The 16,305-nt window shown below is 44.4% G+C and overlaps 1 non-coding gene across 1 annotated transcript; it reads right to left on the minus strand.

Annotated features, from left to right (window-relative positions):
• Positions 1 to 15,176: 15,176 nt before the first annotated feature.
• Positions 15,177 to 15,367, minus strand: LOC133145883 (U2 spliceosomal RNA). Its single transcript, XR_009711130.1, has one exon. It is a non-coding gene; the product is annotated as a U2 spliceosomal RNA (small nuclear RNA).
• Positions 15,368 to 16,305: the final 938 nt, after the last annotated feature.

The raw sequence follows: 16,305 nt of genomic DNA on the forward strand, positions 1-16,305 counted from the left end.
TACAAAAGACTGATATTTGGAGTCTCGTCCGCTAGTGAGCAATACCAGCACGAGATAGCCAATGCACTAGCAGGCATCGAGGGTGTGGAGAACATCTCAGATGACGTGATCATCCACGCTCCAGACCAGGTGACACATGACAAGCGCCTGCACGCAGTCATGAAAAGACTTTCAGAATGCGGATTAACACTGAATGTGGAAAAATGCCAATTTAACATGGACAGACTTGTTTTCATGGGCATATTGTTGACCCAGAAAGGCATTGGACCAACTGAGGAGAGAGTGAGAGCTGTTAAGGATGCCAGAGAACCAAAAACGGCAGCTGAAGTGAGAAGTTTCCTAGGACTGGTAGGATTCAGCAGTAGATTTATACCCCAGTTTGCAACGCTCTCTGAACCACTGAGGAGATTGACCAGGAAAGAGACTACATTTGTGTTTGGACCAGAACAAAAACGAGCATTTCAGACTTTAAAGACTGAACTAGCCGGGGCGGGTACTTTAGCTTATTTTGACAAAGAGGCTCCTACCAGAATAATCGCAGATGCAAGTCCTGTAGGGTTAGGCGCAGTGCTTGTACAAAAACAAGATTCTGAGGAGGTACCAGTGTGCTACGTTAGTCGTAGTCTGACAGATTGTGAACGCAGATACTCACAAACAGAAAGGGAGGCCCTAGCATTAGTTTGGGCATGCGAAAGGCTACATCCATATGTGTACGGACGTAGGTTTGACTTAATCACAGACCACAAGCCATTAGAAGTCGTATACAGTAAAAGATCCAAACCATGTGCTCGTATAGAGCGATGGGTCCTCAGACTTCAACCTTATGACTTTCGGGTGGTGCACATCGCAGGAAAACAAAATATTGCTGATTCTTTATCTAGGTTGTTGTCAGACACAGGGACAAAAGGAATACATGAACATGAATCTGAAGAGTATGTGAGATTCATTGCAGTTAATGCAACACCAAAGGCGCTTACCACACGAGAGGTAGAAGAAGCCTCTGCTGTAGATCCAGAGCTGACGGAGGTGCGAAATGCAATTGAAATTGGACACTTCGAAAAATGTAAACAATATGCACCCATTGTAAATGAACTCTGTGTGATTGGATACATTGTGTTACGTGGAAGCCGCATAGTTTTACCAGAAAAACTCAGAGCAAAAGCACTTGCATTAGCTCATGAAGGACACTTAGGAATTGTAGGGACAAAACAACATCTCAGAACAAAAGTGTGGTGGCCTGGCATGGATAAGGCAGCGGAAAAATACTGTAAAGCTTGTCATGGATGTCAAATAGTGGCCAGACCAGATCCACCTGAGCCTTTGAGGAACACAATCTTACCAGATCGACCATGGCAAGACGTGGCTGTAGATCTGTTAGGACCACTACCAAACAATCAGTCTATATTTGTTTTAGTAGATTATTACAGTCGCTACTATGAGTATGAAATAATGACGTCTACAACCACGGACAGAGTTATTGACTGAATTGAGGACATTTTCAGTAGGCATGGACTACCAGTGACGATCAAATCGGACAATGGACCACAGTTCAAATCTGACTTCTTCAGGGAATACTGTGAAACAAATGGAATCAAACATGTGAGAACACCACCAAAATGGGCACAAGCCAATGGAGCAGTGGAACGTCAAAATGCATCACTGATGAAGAGAATCAGGATTGCACAGGCAGAAGGGCTGGACTGGAAACGTGAACTGAGGAAATATGTAACTATTTACAGGAGCATTGAACACCCCACGACAGGGAAAAGTCCAGCTGAACTTCTTTTCAACAGGAAAATGAGAGGAAAGTTGCCTGACCTCTCTGAGTCCAAAACAACGGCTCTAGATGTTCGTGACAGGGATGCTGAACAAAAAGGGAAAGCAAAGCTTTATGCTGATGAACGACGAGGAGCCCAGTACTCAAATGTGGACATTGGAGACACAGTACTGGTACAACAGGACAAACAGGACAAATTCACAACACCATTCAATCCAACCCCACATAGAGTCGTGAGTAAAACTGGAAGTCAAGTGGTAATTGAATCCCCAACTGGAGCTCGCTACCACCGGAATACCACTCACGTGAAGAAATACCAATCATATGAGAATACTGAAGGACATGACACACCGAAGACTTTTACTGAAGGGGAGGAAAATGTACTGAGCAGAAATGTGGACAGTTGCAACCAGACACCACAAGAGGAAGCTCATGAACCTGAAATGAGGCCCCAGAGAGTCAAAAAGATACCAGCAAAGTTCAAAGACTTTGTGACAAAGTAAAAGTAAAGGGTTGTGTCTGAATATATTGTTCACTGTTTAAGAGAAAAAAATGTTTATGGGTTACATAAGAAAAGTTAGACAATACAATGTTCGGTTAGCAAAAGATGATGATGTAAATTACATGGTCAATATTACTTCTCTGGTTCTTCTATATCAAACAAACACTCTGATGAAGGCGGAAGATTCCGCCGAAACATGTCAGGTAACTGAACCTAAAACAAATTTGTTTGATATAGAAGAACCAGAGAAGTAATTGAAAAAGAAAAAAACAAGATGAACCTAGTACAACTATGGTCAATATTAGTATGTGATGGTACAGTTTATTTCTAAGGAAAGGGGGGATGTCATGTACTGATATTGTACTGTGGGCCTACGTGATGACGTAGTGAAGGAGTGACGTTCAGGGAAATGAATATGCAGACAGAGCGGCAAGTTGATGGCCCTCTGTTTCATGAATAAAAGTGATTAAAGACATCGGTTGGGGTCCTGATTAAATTCAGAGTGCATTACCTAATAAAGATATAAGGTGAGCACACAACAATGGCGACGAGGATGACGTCCACCTTCTAAGGAAGAGGAGATAACGACGACGATTTTCGTGAGCAAGTTTAAGTTTGAGCTAACATGGCTAAGTCGGAGCCACAACCGTTTGCTTGCTGCACTGATCCAGCTACTCTCGGGCCAAGATGGACACGATGGCTAACATCTTTCGAGTTGTATGCTGACGGTAAAGGACTGATAATGAACGAGGATACGACCAATGCTACTAAACAAAGAAGACGCGCTCTACTTTTGCATTTGGCGGGACAGGACGTGCAGGATGTTTTCTTCACTTTACCAAACACGGGTGAGGTGACCGACTGCGCGGCAGCAGTAAGGACACTTGACTCCTACTTTGTTCCCCAAGTGAATGCAGCGTACGCGCGCCAATCCTTCCACAAGTTGTTCCAAAATCAGGGAGAAACGGTGCAACAGTTTGGTACACGTTTACGTCAGGCTGCGAAGGACTGTGACTTTCAAGGAGACAAGGACAATCAAATTAGAGACGCTATCCTGAGCAGATGCTGTTCTGGATACGTGAAGAGAAAGCTTCTCGAGGATGGACCTGGTTTGACTTTGGCTCGCACGTTGGAGTTGGCATCGCAATGTGAGCGAGTGGAAGAGCAACTAGCAGCAATGAATGGGAGCAGTATCAAGAAAGAGGGGGAAACGATCAGTCGTATCACAACGAAAAAAGGAAAGTTCACAAGGCCAAAAGGTAAATTGAAGAATTGTGATGACAATAAAGCAGAGAAGCAGTGCTACAGGTGTGGCTACACTGACCACATGGGTAAGGATCCCAAATGCCCAGCACGTGGACAAACATGTCATAAATGCAACGGTAAGGACCATTTCTCAAAAATGTGTCGTACCAAAGGACAAAAGAAGCAAAACGTTAATGCTGTAGAGACTGTGCACAATGACTATGCATTTATGGTGAAAGACTGTGAAATGCCTGAAAGACTAATATTTTGTGTAGGGGGAGTTGAGTTAAAAATGTTGGTAGATTCTGGGGCAACGAGTAATGTCATGGGAGAAAATGTTTGGGAGAAGCTAAAAGCTGAAAACATAAAATGTGAATCATATGTGCCCAAAGAGCAGAGAAATATGTATGCATATTCCTCAACCCAGACACTATCTGTCAAAGGTGCTTTCAAATGTGTAATCGAGATAGGTGACAGGACTGAAGAAGCTGAATTCATTGTGATTAGAGGTAATGGTGAACCACTCCTTGGTAAAATGACAGCTATTAAGCTTGGAGTACTAAAAATAGGGGAAAACGTTGCAGCAATCACAGATGTTAAAAGTATTCTGCAACAACAGTATTCAAATGTGTTCAAAGGAGTAGGTAAATTAAACACCAAACAAATCTCACTGTACATAGACCCAAATGTGAAACCAGTCGCTCAACCACTGAGACGGATACCCTATCATTTGAGGGATGCAGTCGAGAAGAAAATCAAGGAACTGATGGACATGGACATTGTGGAGAAGGTTGAAGGTCCTACTCCCTGGGTAAATCCGGTAGTGATTCTCCCAAAGAAACATGACAAAGACCTTAGGATGTGTTTAGACATGAGAAAAGCTAATGAGGCTGTTGTGAGGGAGAGATACCCCCATCCCTACAGTGGATGAAATACTGCAAGGTCTGAATGGTTCTGCAATATTCAGTAAGCTTGATCTCAAATGGGGCTACCATCAGTTAGAGCTAACCCCAGAGTCCAGAGAAATAACAACGTTTGCTGTGCATAATGGTGTTTACAGGTACAAAAGACTGATATTTGGAGTCTCGTCCGCTAGTGAGCAATACCAGCACGAGATAGCCAATGCACTAGCAGGCATCGAGGGTGTGGAGAACATCTCAGATGACGTGATCATCCACGCTCCAGACCAGGTGACACATGAAGAGCGCCTGCACGCAGTCATGAAAAGACTTTCAGAATGCGGATTAACACTGAATGTGGAAAAATGCCAATTTAACATGGACAGACTTGTTTTCATGGGCATATTGTTGACCCAGAAATGCATTGGACCAACTGAGGAGAGAGTGAGAGCTGTTAAGGATGCCAGAGAACCAAAAACGGCAGCTGAAGTAAGAAGTTTCCTAGGACTGGTAGGATTCAGCAGTAGATTTATACCCCAGTTTGCAACGCTCTCTGAACCACTGAGGAGATTGACCAGGAAAGAGACTACATTTGTGTTTGGACCAGAACAAAAACGAGCATTTCAGACTTTAAAGACTGAACTAGCCGGGGCAGGTACTTTAGCTTATTTTGACAAAGAGGCTCCTACCAGAATAATCGCAGATGCAAGTCCTGTAGGGTTAGGCGCAGTGCTTGTACAAAAACAAGATTCTGAGGAGGTACCAGTGTGCTACGTTAGTCGTAGTCTGACAGATTGTGAACGCAGATACTCACAAACAGAAAGGGAGGCCCTAGCATTAGTTTGGGCATGCGAAAGGCTACATCCATATGTGTACGGACGTAGGTTTGACTTAATCACAGACCACAAGCCATTAGAAGTCGTATACAGTAAAAGATCCAAACCATGTGCTCGTATAGAGCGATGGGTCCTCAGACTTCAACCTTATGACTTTCGGGTGGTGCACATTGCAGGAAAACAAAATATTGCTGATTCTTTATCTAGGTTGTTGTCAGACACAGGGACAAAAGGAATACATGAACATGAATCTGAAGAGTATGTGAGATTAATTGCAGTTAATGCAACACCAAAGGCGCTTACCACACGAGAGGTAGAAGAAGCCTCTGCTGTAGATCCAGAGCTGACGGAGGTGCGAAATGCAATTGAAATTGGACACTTCGAAAAATGTAAACAATATGCACCCATTGTAAATGAACTCTGTGTGATTGGATACATTGTGTTACGTGGAAGCCGCATAGTTTTACCAGAAAAACTCAGAGCAAAAGCACTTGCATTAGCTCATGAAGGACACTTAGGAATTGTAGGGACAAAACAACATCTCAGAACAAAAGTGTGGTGGCCTGGCATGGATAAGGCAGCGGAAAAATACTGTAAAGCTTGTCATGGATGTCAAATAGTGGCCAGACCAGATCCACCTGAGCCTTTGAGGAACACAATCTTACCAGATCGACCATGGCAAGACGTGGCTGTAGATCTGTTAGGACCACTACCAAACAATCAGTCTATATTTGTTTTAGTAGATTATTACAGTCGCTACTATGAGTATGAAATAATGACGTCTACAACCACGGACAGAGTTATTGACTGAATTGAGGACATTTTCAGTAGGCATGGACTACCAGTGACGATCAAATCGGACAATGGACCACAGTTCAAATCTGACTTCTTCAGGGAATACTGTGAAACAAATGGAATCAAACATGTGAGAACACCACCAAAATGGGCACAAGCCAATGGAGAAGTGGAACGTCAAAATGCATCACTGATGAAGAGAATCAGGATTGCACAGGCAGAAGGGCTGGACTGGAAACGTGAACTGAGGAAATATGTAACTATTTACAGGAGCATTGAACACCCCACGACAGGGAAAAGTCCAGCTGAACTTCTTTTCAACAGGAAAATGAGAGGAAAGTTGCCTGACCTCTCTGAGTCCAAAACAACGGCTCTAGATGTTCGTGACAGGGATGCTGAACAAAAAGGGAAAGCAAAGCTTTATCCTGATGAACGACGAGGAGCCCAGTACTCAAATGTGGACATTGGAGACACAGTACTGGTACAACAGGACAAACAGGACAAATTCACAACACCATTCAATCCAACCCCACATAGAGTCGTGAGTAAAACTGGAAGTCAAGTGGTAATTGAATCCCCAACTGGAGCTCGCTACCACCGGAATACCACTCACGTGAAGAAATACCAATCATATGAGAATACTGAAGGACATGACACACCGAAGACTTTTACTGAAGGGGAGGAAAATGTACTGAGCAGAAATGTGGACAGTTGCAACCAGACACCACAAGAGGAAGCTCAGGAACCTGAAATGAGGCCCCAGAGAGTCAAAAAGATACCAGCAAAGTTCAAAGACTTTGTGACAAAGTAAAAGTAAAGGGTTGTGTCTGAATATATTGTTCACTGTTTAAGAGAAAAAAATGTTTATGGGTTACATAAGAAAAGTTAGACAATACAATGTTCGGTTAGCAAAAGATGATGATGTAAATTACATGGTCAATATTAGTATGTGATGGTACAGTTTATTTCTAAGGAAAGGGGGGATGTCATGTACTGATATTGTACTGTGGGCCTACGTGATGACGTAGTGAAGGAGTGACGTTCAGGGAAATGAATATGCAGACAGAGCGGCAAGTTGATGGCCCTCTGTTTCATGAATAAAAGTGATTAAAGACATCGGTTCGGGTCCTGATTAAATTCAGAGTGCATTACCTAATAAAGATATAAGGTGAGTGTCAGGGTTTTCCAAAACTATCTTGATCATATGATTATGTTGGAATGTATGTAACCAGTAATGAATAACCTTGGTAGATTAGTTTTATGCTTATGTTGGTGTGTAACCAGTAATAAATAACCTAGCTTGTTCCATCCTACACAATGTCGTAAAACATCCCCTGCCCTGCTAATCTAGAGGTCAAGGGCCTTTTTTACTTGTCTATTCAGTCTATGGTCACCCCCACCCTTTTTCTCTTAATAAAGATGGTCTTGTGGGAAGCGAGAGTCAGACGTCATTCGATCATTGCTGTACGCACAGTGACGAATGGACTCTCCGCCTGCAGGTGCCCAAAACGACTAACTTGTCTCCGAGTGGTTCTTGCAAAATAAGTTAGAGTGAGCACCACTCTAACATTTTGGTGCCGAAACCCGGGACCCTCATACCCACCATCTGACTGACGGAGGAAGACGTGCTGCATTGTCGACAAGCCAGCGTCCATTAGGAGGACCTGGAAAAGAAAGTCCTGGGAAGAGAACTTCTTCGCTGGGCCAGCATCTTAGGTCTGCCTTCGTCTGACAGATGTGGATTGGCGGGACCCGGCTGAACAGCGAACCAAGGAGACAAGTAAGTTAAAACCCTAAAGTTGTGTGATTGTGTTGTTGTGAAACGCGTAAAAGTGCACAGGAATAAAAATAGGCAAGACAGAGGATAAGAAGTCTTGAGGAAGGAGGGGGTGTTGTAGAGTCCCCCTCCGGATGAAGTGGCTCTTCTGGAGCAGTGGTTTTCAAAATATTTTTGTCAAATCTCACGTACCTCCGTGTACCCTGATTTGACAACCACTGTTCTAAGGGGACAACTTCGCGTTGGCAGGGCTGGGTAACTGGACGGTTGTCTTTAGTTCCCAGGGAAGGAAGGGGTGTTGTAGAGTCCCCTCTCCGGATGAAGCAGCTCTTTTTATTTTTTAAAAAGAGGACTTCGCGTTGGCAGGGCTGGGTAACTGGACGGTTGTCTTTAGTTCCCAGGGAAGGAAGGGGTGTTGTAGAGTCCCCTATCCGGATAAATAAATTTATTTTTAAAAGAGGACTTCGCGTTGGCAGGGATAAGAAATTTGTGTGGTTGAGAAAGTGTGATTGGTAGGATAAATTGACTAAATAGCAGTTCTAGCATTGATCCACGAAAATAATACAGGCTAGTAATTGTTCAAAGGTCAATTTAAACTTGCATTGAGGATCCTCAAAGAAAAATAATAAAAATAATAATAATAATAATTGTATAAACCTAAAATACCAAATTAAGATGGCAAATAAAAACAGTAGATCCCTAGCTCTTGATGGAGATGAGAAGTACATGGCGAGTAAATTTGTTAACTGTATGCAATACATGCCGAAGTGGAAGAAAAAGTATGGAGTAGAAGGGAAGTTGAAAGTTGAAGTGTGGAAGATAGTGGTTGATGTCTTGGAAGAGAGTGTGAATAGGAAGTCAGAGGGACTGAAAAAGAAAAGAAAAGAGAAAGATTTGATTTGTGCTAAAATATGGTTGAATGCTTCACAAGAGAGAAGAGAATAAATCCAAAAGACAGAAAGTTGAAAAGTGCTGCGACGATGTTTGTCAGGCCGGAAGACAATGAGGCCACAGTGCGCAGGCGCACTGTCCCGGCCACGGCTCCAGCCGCAGCTCAAGCAGAAGAGCAAGAAAGCCATTCCGCTCGTGTGCAAAACTTGTATACAACAACTATGCAGTGGGACAGGCATGCTGAAAAAGTTATCCAAAAAGGCAAATGTTCTGATGTATTTCATCTAGATGATGATAATGATCTAAATGAAGATACAACGATCTTCTTCCAAAGTTCCCAAAGGGGAGAGAAAGAGAGAGAGACCAACAAGGCCGAAGGTCACCATATAATTCAAAACCCCCATCAGATTCTGACAACTGTTGGAACTGTGGGAAACGTGGACACTGGTCAATAGAGTGTTTTAGAAGAAAAAAAACGGTGCCAGTCAAGGGGCAGAGGAAGAGGCAGAGGAAAAATCACATTTACAGCATGACAAGCTTCCTCTCCTTTGACCCCTCATGCTAATACAGAGAAAGAAGGAATAGATGCCCATATGACAGCAAAACATGTCATTGTCTGATTATTGGAACATTTTTTGGATTATTAGAGCTCCTGTCCATGCAAGAAGTATGACAATGCTGTTTGTATGCCCAACGACAAATTACCAGGGATCAAATTGTGTGTGTGCACGGAAGTTAGAATTTGCAAATCAAGTGGTAAATGAATGCAACTTGAAGATAAATAAAAAAAATTGGAGTGTACTGTCCTTGTGTGCGTGGGAGGGACTGGCTCATGGTCGACCACGGGAAATGGCCAGCCTGTGGCGAATCATTGGTGCTGGGACCTGCCCTACGCGCGCGAGAGCTGTGCATGTGTGTTAAAATGATGAAAATTGGCTAAACTTTCAGTGTGAAGAAATTTGTTAGACTGTGGTCTATCCAATTTGCACCGCAGAACAGAAACGATTTGGAAAGATAAAAATGAGAGAAGGAGAGAAAAATGTGTTTGCGAGCAGGAGTTGATCCACACTGGTGCATGTTGAGTGTTGAGCCCTCATGAGAAATTTGAAGGAGAAGCGACAGAGCATGCTTTCAGGAATTGGAAGAGGCAAAATTGTGGATTTGAGACATTGCAATGCTACGTTTAATGGGAATAATTGATTGATGGTGTTATAAAATTATATGCGAGCTAAATCTGAGAAATTGAGTTTGTTAAATCTAAAAGCAAAGAAAATTTCGGATTGATTTGCCAGTGGTTTTTATGAGTTGAGTTTTTTTTGGTGGATTGTTCTATCGGGAACCTTGAGTTGGGGGTGGTATATGAGTGTTGTGTGGTGAGCTTGGATGAGTTGAGACCAATGTGATGGAGAGACTCCTTTTTGGAGACTGTGTGTGAGATGCAAATGAGCATTGATGAATGATTGCCTTGAATGATGGGAAAATACAGGTTGAATGGTTGGAGCTGTTGGCGACTGCTATGGAGAATTGGTAGAGCGACTTTGCTGAAAGAGTGGTTTTGAGTAAGTTGAATGCTGGAATGAAAAACATAGCTTTTGGATTGATGATTGACTGGAGAAAAACTGGAGAACCAGTAACACATGCAGAAGATGTGTGAACTGGGAAATTGAGAAGCGTTTTGGAAAGAAAGTCAAATTAAATGATGGAATCATATGTAGTAAAGAACACATCCTCCCAAAAAGTTTGTCAAGGTGTGAGGCATGGGCGTTGCCAAGCCTCAGAAGGAGGGAGTGAATAGGACAGATAGTGGAAGATAGTAATAATACAAACCTTTACGACATATGGATTTTCTAATACATTTAGTGTCATACTGTGGTAAAATTCTATTCTGGTATCATGCAATGTATATCTCACTAGTAAGCCTAAGTGTGACCGGATCATGTTTCGGGTCAGGTTCGTGCGGGATTGTTTGGGCCTTGGTCCATGATCTCATTGGCACGAGACATCTGGTTTCCATTAACAACTGACAAGATATGCACCCGAGTGAGGAAAGGGAGGCTAACTCATAAATAATGAGGAGATATTGGGAGTAATCTGTTGGTCCTTTCTTTAAGACCCTTCCTGGTGCAGATAGGTTAGCAACAAGAGAGATTTAGAGGTTCAACAGAAAGACAGTTAAAAGAAAACAACATTATTAATTTGGACAGTTGCAGGCTAACAGGAGCATGAGAAAGAAGAGCTAAGAAGCGGGATCCAATTTGATCAGGGAGATTGGAAATTCACAACACCATATTCTAAGTCACATTTTTGAGCAAGCATGACACAGGTAATAACGTTTGAGAGGTCAAGACATAGATCAGGGCTAGATGTGGAACGCAGACCTCGTTGAGTTAATTTTAAATAATGATACTGAAGACAATGTACTGTCTCATTAAATAGGAACTATAGACAGAACGTAGCTCGAAAATAGGATGAGTTGCAGGACTTACAATATAAAGACGAGATCGCTGTTACTAGGAGAATTTGAAGTTTGGTAAACAAACGTTACTAGCGAATTGATGGCAGCAGCTACATTTGGTTACAAGTTTGATGTCCCAGTCTGTCACTCTCAGTGCCAGGATCCCTGAAAACTCAATCCCGAGACTCTGCCTGCAGCCATGGACGTCTACAAAACGGTGCCTGGCTTTGAGGCACCTTTGACCTTTGGCAAGGACAAAGAAAGACTATTGTTGTACTTGTAGGGGGACAAGTACACTCGGGAAGAAAAGACGACATCCTCGGGGACGAGAAAAGACAGTGAGAAGTGGAGGAACTCACAATGTTGAAGAAAAAATGGACATTTGAACAATGGACTCATTCGAGAGTGATGGATGGGTTGACTCAACAACAAAAGAACACCATCTTGAGAGGGTGAGGTGCGGCAAAAGATATGGACTTGAAATGTCCAACGACCAAATCGCACTCCGTGCTGTGGCGGTGCTGAAACTTCGTGGGGCTTGGGGTAAAGTGGAAAGGAGCTTCATTGTGCACTGGGTTTGACAGAACTGAGGAGATTTGATAAAAAATTGAATAATGCGTAGAGCTACAGAGAAACTCATCATAATCGGAGACTGAACAGATTTGGATAGGACAAATAGGCTAAAACGGTAGGAAACAAGAGCGAGATCTGATGTTTTGGCTCATCAGGCATAAGTCAAAGTCAAAGTCAAAGTCAGCTTTATTGTCAATCTCTCCACATGTCACAACACACAAAGAGACCGAAATTACGTTTTTCTCTATCCCACGGTGACGAGACACATAACACGATAGACATACATGTACGCGACACAATATAAAAACAAGAAGGCAAAAATTCTACCAATCAATAGTAAGAGTGATGAATAAATAATAAATAAACAGATAACACAATAAATAACGGAGCCAGCAAGCATAGCGCAAAAGTAAAAAACATCATAAACAAAAAGGCACAAACAATAAATAAGAGTAATAACAAATAATAAATAATAAGAGCCAGTGTGCATTCAGACAGTCCAGACAGTAAAAGTACAGGACGCTACGCAGAACGGGGGAGCGAGTTCAGGATCCTAACAGCCTGGAGCATGAAGCTGTTTGAGAGTCTGGAGGTGCGGGAGCGCAGGCTTCTGTACCTCTTCCCAGAGGGCAGAAGCTCGAACAAAGAGTGAGCGGGGTGACTCGCATCACTCACAATCGTGGTCGCCTTGCGGGTGAGATGGGAGGTGTAAATGTCCTTCAAGGAGGGGAGCGAAGCACCAGCAATCTTACCAGCAGTGTTCACTATGCGCTGCAGGGCCTTCAAGTTGTAGTCAGTGCAGCCGCCACCCCCAAAACAGCAATAATTGAGCAATTGAGTTAGATACATTTTAGAATAGGACATTTGGACTAAAGTGAATTCAGTCAAGAGGAAGCTAGGTTGCTCAATGTACCTACTCAATAAAATAGTAAATTCGTTGCACCACGGTGGAGTTTGGGTGGTCAGAATGTTGGATACGTTAAATTTTTGACTTTCACACAATCATGCATAGGAGTCGCACAAGGCGACAGTTAACAAGACAATGACTGCAGTAGGGATCACTTACGACTGCACCGACATGGAAAAGTAGAAGCAAGGGAGTTGAGTAAGGGATTATATGCGGAACAGTCCGCTATACAGTTACCAATAGGAGGTTCTATCAAAAGGAGCTACATGTGAGATGTATGGAATCCCTTTGTCTGTGTTCTGTGTTCTGTGTTCGTGCGTAATCTCTGTAAAGTTGTGTCAGGCTGTTGTCGTTTGTCTGAGCCTTGGGTGCGCGCTCGGTGTGTGTGCGTTTATGTGCACACCCTGTGTGTGTGCGAAAGTGTTAGGAAGAAGACGGCATGGATAAGGGAATCTCCTTTAAGACAGGAGGCAATAAATGGGAAAGCCCCTGTCATAAACGGTCTTTGGTTAGGAGGAATCATTAGGAAGTGCTCAAACTCTTCTTTCAAACACTCCTATCTGCCTCGTTAAAAAGGGCATTACAATTGACTACAGGAGTTGCAAAAAGCAGATGAAGAACATAGGTAGCATGATCAGGGCCCTCAGGCTGGAGGATGTGTCAAATGCAAATTTACTGCCGCCTGATCTTTCCTCCTCACAGGTCGACAACCCCATCAATCCAGGAGACTGGGTCTACATCAAGGTCATCAAAAGAAAGAACTGGGCCAGCCATGGTGGGAGGGACCATTCCAAGTCTTGCTGACTACCCCCCTCCGCAGTGAAGATTGCTGAACGACCCGGCTGGATTCACCTTAGCCAATGCAAGCTACAAGGAGTGCTGGACCCCTCATTTTGGGACGGTGGCGAAGTCTGCAAACAACGATCCCAACTCCGCTAGGCGGGGGGATGTCTCGGTGTTCCTGTCATCTTAGTAGCAACGGGGCTCCACATGCCGGGTGGATCCTCTGCTGCGTTGTGGTTGGAGCATGCTATGGTCTATGGACACATCTGAACAGACCAAGTGATAATGTTGACCGTGGGAAACGATGGTCACACGATGAGAACTTTGAGGACTGGTCATGAGACCCCAGAAACCCATACGAAACCAACGCTTGGTACTGGTATGTGAAGGTCGCTGTGAGAGCGCACACACAGGAGGGATGTTATCTGTGTTTCCAAAAACTCCCCTTGCTCCACACAAGTTCACTTGGAGGCCAGAGCAATGAATGTCACTGAAGCGAAATGTATGGCATCCATGGGAGGAGATTGATATCAACACCGTACTGTCAGTCAGTGACGCTACCCCTACCGCCCTGGACTCGCAGGAATGAATCTGGGATCAAACTATTTTGGATTAATCCCAATGTGACTGTTGGAGGACGACAGATGCCACAAGTGGCCTAAACCAGGACGCTACCTGGAATGGACTACACGTGTTTCATCTAAGAAAACAAGACCCACGGATGCATTCACGACAACTGTTCTCCAGGAGGGAACTGGATGGGAGCTTTGGACATCACCGCTGTGTGCCAGGATGGGAGAGCCATTTCAAGGTGTATGGGCTCTCCTGCCAACATGGCTGTACCATTGGACGGGTCCTACTTCATTCGGAACGGATCATGGCTTTATTTATATTTTCTTATTGATAGCATTATGGTCGCCTAAGGCAGAGGGACCGTGTGAGACTTTTCCTGCGTATTAACATCGGCCAGCAGGTTTTTAGATCACACAATAAGTTTAATCTGGAGTATTGAGGAAAGTCCTCATCTTCACTGGGAGTTGTTGCTATCATTGTTTGTTGTTTTTGTCATGTTTCACCCTACACGCTCCCCAGCCCATTCGCTGTCATCTCAGTTTTTTTTATTGATTTTTTTATTATTGTTTTTACTATTCTTCTTTATATTTTCTTACTTATGTTTTATTGATCTGGTTCACATAATCGTATGATAAAACAGGAGGGAGATGTCAGGGTTTTCCAAAACTATCTTGATCATATGATTATGTTGGAATGTATGTAACCAGTAATGAATAACCTTGGTAGATTAGTTTTATGCTTATGTTGGTGTGTAACCAGTAATAAATAACCTAGCTTGTTCCATCCTACACAATGTCGTAAAACATCCCCTGCCCTGCTAATCTAGAGGTCAAGGGCCTTTTTTACTTGTCTATTCAGTCTATGGTCACCCCACCCTTTTTCTCTTAATAAAGATGGTCTTGTGGGAAGCGAGAGTCAGACGTCATTCGATCATTGCTGTACGCACAGTGACGAATGGACTCTCCGCCTGCAGGTGCCCAAAACGACTAACTTGTCTCCGAGTGGTTCTTGCAAAATAAGTTAGAGTGAGCACCACTCTAACAGTTAGCACACAACATGAACTTGAATCAAATCCGATCAAGACGTCGTTGACTTTCTGCTTCATCCTGTGAGAATGAAGCTAACGGATTGTGATGTAAACTACTTTTTATTTGCCCAGTAGAGGGGGGCGCACCGCTCCTGAAGGTACTGCAATACCAGGTCGATGCATAGAGTGGACGGAGCAAGCCCCTATACCATCTCCCTGTTGCGAAAATCCAATATATACATGGTCCCCGGATAGGGAACGTATCAGATATTAATCTGATAAGAACAGATACTACACCTGGTCTTAGCCAAAAGGCCGAGAAGCGATGTACTGAAACTGGTCTGAGGAAACCACTTAAATAAAGAGACTGTGGTGTGCAAGGACTGGAGTCGGAGGCGGAGTGATAAATGACGGTGCCAACGGCAGTTGTTTTAATGACATTTATAATTAGCTTCTCTCAACCACGGGCCGACTCTTTTCCCTTCGAGATCCTAACACACACTCCTCAAACAGGAAACTCCCACACGTGTAAAACATCCCACCGGAACTCGGCAACGTGAACTTAGGTTCCGGGTGAATTATGTCAACCCACTACACAAGCCCCCCAGAATTCACCCATAGTCAAAATCCCCGCGCCGGAAAGGAACGACAGCCCGACCACAGCGGGTGTAGGTGGCAGGGGCTGGCAGGGGGTCAAGGGTAGGGGGCGCCGCCGGAAAGACCGCTGGGCTGGACGGTCGCGTTGTCGGTCGGGCAGGTGGGAGCTCGGTCAGGTCGGAGGGGCGAGGCGCTGGGGGGCGTCCGCGGCGTGGGGCCTGCGCCAATTCCAACGTCCGGGAAACATCCACGTGGGCAGGCTTAATCCTATCAACCGAGATAGTCTCAGGCCTACCGCCGATGTCCACGACCATGCTCTTACTCCCGTGCTGCAAGACCTTAAAAGGCCCGTCGTAAGGCGGACGCAACGGCCCGCGGTGGGCGTCGTGGCGGATGAACACAAAACCCGCCGAGCGTAGGTTGGTGGGCACCCGGGAAACAGGGGTGCAGTGCCGTGACGTGGGGACAGGTGCGAACGTCCCGGCAACTTCCAGCAGGGAGGACCGCTGCCCTGCCGCCGACCAAGGCGTTGTGGCGTCTGGAATGAAGTCCCCTGGAACTCGTAGTACCTGGCCGTAGACGAGCTCAGCGGACGAGGACTGCAAGTCCTCCTTAGGGGCCGTCCTGAGGCCCAGCATGACCCAGGGAAGTCTGTCCACCCAGTTGCC

Source organism: Syngnathus typhle, linkage group LG21 (assembly GCF_033458585.1).
Source record: "Syngnathus typhle isolate RoL2023-S1 ecotype Sweden linkage group LG21, RoL_Styp_1.0, whole genome shotgun sequence".
NCBI classification, from domain to species: Eukaryota; Metazoa; Chordata; class Actinopteri; order Syngnathiformes; family Syngnathidae; genus Syngnathus; species Syngnathus typhle.